Below are 3,538 nucleotides of genomic sequence, written 5' to 3' on the forward strand. Positions count from 1 at the left end.
CCACTTACTTTCACTTTCCATGCCTAGCCTGGTTATGTCCTACCCTCTTTCCTGACGGCCTACAATTACTATTCTTTTGAGTATCTTTAAATAAATACTTGTTAAAAGGAAAAAAAATATAAAAGGAGTCACATGATGTTACTAAAGTGAACTTTTAAAAAAGCACCTATAATAAAACCTGTAACTACCATTTCTTGTTACTAAGTTAAAATACACTTAGACCAGGTACTATCACCTTTAATTTATTCTCAGAAAGCATTTTGTGTTTGGGGAAAATCTGGCTAATGAATGAATTCAATCAAGCAAAGAAAAAATAAATACAATTTCCCTCTTGGTGTGCTGGATAATTAATGTTTTTGAATACATGAATCATTACTATGTATCATGCTAAGTGCTACAAAAGATTTTTTTCTTAAGATAAGGCAATTTTGCTCGAGTAATTTAAGTATTAATATGTTCAATTTCTATGTATAGATTCTATAAATGATAAAATGTATAGTATCAGAACTGAAAATTGCAAGACTTTTATAAAATGAAGGCCTTCATGTGATTTAACCAAGAAAACAGAACAAATAGGCAATCTACTAGAGATAGGAGTTTAGGTTTCTGGACTCATCCCAAAGTTAGATGGTTATATCCTATTGTTTCTCTGAAATGTGAAACTGTGTTATGAGAATGCAGAGGAAGGAAAACTGGTGAATATGAACTGAGGTGGACTTTCAGTCATTGGATTAAATTAAAAATATGTTGTCCTGCATCAAATAAGGTGATGAGATAGGTAATGTAGAAACTATATATTAAGAATTGGAGGAGGGGAGCGGGCAGCAGGCATAGTGGGTCAGGCACTGGACTCCAACATGGCCCACAGTTCGAGTCCCGGACCCAGCGACTTGAAACTCATGCCATGTGTGTGCATACCCAGAATCTCAAGAGAATAGAGAAGAAGGGACGGCGTTGGGAGGTGTAGGGGTGATTTCTCCCTTTCTGTCTCTTTGTCCCTCCAGTGAGCACATGTGCCCTATAGCAAAAAACCTCTCTCATAAATAAATGAAGGAAGGAAGGAAGGAAGGAAAGGAAAGGAAAGGAAAAGAAAGGAAAGGAAAGGAAAGGAAAGGAAGGAAGGAAGGAAGGAAGGAAGGAAGGAAGGAAGGAAGGATCAAGAGCAGTTTGTTACAGATGAGAGTTTTGAGAGTTGGGCTGAGAAAAAATGTGCTTTTTCTTCAAGCAAAAATGTGTTCACTTACCATTTTAGATGTTTTCTGCAGAGACTAAGGAATGAATAATCCAGCAAGACAAGGGAATTAAAAACTAATGGTTTTGGGGTATGTGACTAATTTTGAAAAGGGTTTATTTTCCTAGTAGTAATTTCTTTATAGTTACGTAATAAATTCAAACTTCAAAGGCAATGAAACAGTGTCCCAGGAGCTAGTTGACCAAACCTAGCTACACTTAAAAGATAGATTATTCCAAAAATAAAGACCAGTGATTTTCAAAAAAAAGTTCAAAATAAATCTATTTTAATAAATAACCCCAATTTGAAACTGATATGTAGATGTTTTATTAATATGAATCAAATTTCAAAATTCAGACTTCTCATATTCATCTATTATAAATTATTCTTATGTGTATAATTAGTCAATTTAAGTAATTACAAAATTTTTAAATTAGGAGTAATGCCAATGACTTATATATAAAATATTTTTATTAATGAAATAATATTTTGAGGGTTACGTAGGGTTCAGAAGATCTCAATTGCCATGAGTAACTGAAAATGGTTAACACTTTGACACATACCTTTGTTTCTTCAGGGACCTAGTCATTAAAACAGAGTTGACAGAAAAAAATGTATTCTTTGTTATATTGTGTATTCTTGGAAGAGTTGTTAATATGTCACGGATGTGTTAATATTTGCTTTATAATATTGTAATTATGTGTACTTTGTTTGTATTTCAGTTTTAATATAGGTAAAATTGGTTTATTGAACAGGGTGGAATTTGCAGAGTGTAAGAAGAAATTAATTTGATTCTTTCCCATCCCTTCCCATTAAACTCACATTGTATAATTTTTTCCCTTTGAGAATGCCTCCAGTATGAGATATTATATAACTATTTTGTTAGCTTGTTTCAGGACTCTCTGAAAAATCTCTCATTAAAAATATACCAATAGAATGAGGAAGTCTTCCAAAAGTTCATGGAAATACATATTAGAAAAAATTTGCTGGGCCAGCCAGGTTGGGTAGTGGTTAGGATGCCGAATCCCAAATGGCCAACCATATGACTCAAGCCTCTGATCTGTGACTTGAAAAACACACTAGGTGCACGTGCATACATGCCCAAAATCCCAGTAGGAGAACAGAGGAGGAGGAATTGCTGTGTGACCCTCTGTCCTGGCAGGATGCATTCTCACTTTCTTTCCCTCTCTGACTCTGGGAGAGCAAAAAGATAAAACTAAAGAAAGAAAACATTTAAGGGACACAAAAATGGAAAATGATCTGTGGATGATAACATTTATGGTGACATCTTTGGGCTAATTTCCAGTGTATTCATGCTGGCAAGATTAATTTTGTATGCTATAATGATATACAGAGATTGAATGTAAAATAATAATAACAAAATTAAATTAAAAAAAAGAGATGAGAAGTTTATGACAGTGTTGCAAATTAAATATTAGAAACTAACACTTGGCATAGGGCAGAATGAGCTCATAAATCTGTACAGAGCTGGTTCCATCAAGTTTCATTGTTCCATGGTCAAGAAACAGTTCTCAGCTTGATCTTGTTCGGGTCAGATAAGCCAGCGTCATTCAACATTTAGTGACCTTAATCAGCTTCAGTCAGCCAGAACCAGTGGGATAAAACACAATGTTCAATTTTATTTCCTTAGTAAGTGAGTAGAAAGTCTTCCTTTTAAGTTAGCAATTTCTGTTAAAGTAAACGGATAATAACATTGATCTCCAAGTTAGTATAAGAATAGGCACCACCTCCCTGAACTCCAGCTAAAAATATTGTATTAATTCTCTTCAAAGCAGTAGGAAGTACTTTTAGAATATTGGGAACCACAATTCCTCACGTCTCAGAAAAAAAAAAAAGAATTGAAATGGTTATTTTAATGTTGCTAAAGGCATCTATTAAAGTATTTTCAAAAATAACTGTCCAGTTTTCATCGCAATAAGAAATGCATTATTTTTTTCAACCTCACAGAGTTAAGGCTCTTTAGATCAAGTTGAGTTCATAAACTTGGCAAATAATCTTATGATTTGGGCTTAATAATATAATTTAACTCTAATTAAAAAGTAAAACAAACATAAAAAACCTGTGTCTCCCAGTTAACTCTACTTTTCAAGGTTGAAAAATTGTTCCATACCATTGTTAATTAATTTATAGCACTGTGTTGTAACCAAGTTAGGTCATGTTGACTGACTACAATGTAAATATTTTAATAGTAATGTTAATATGCAATTATTATTGGGTTCTTAAGGAACTCTAGGAAGGAATAAATAAAGCAATCATTATGTTATTTTCATTTTATGACTTGATCTC

Source organism: Tupaia chinensis, unplaced genomic scaffold (assembly GCF_000334495.1).
Source record: "Tupaia chinensis unplaced genomic scaffold, TupChi_1.0 Scaffold000033_1, whole genome shotgun sequence".
In the NCBI taxonomy this organism is placed as follows: Eukaryota; Metazoa; Chordata; class Mammalia; order Scandentia; family Tupaiidae; genus Tupaia; species Tupaia belangeri.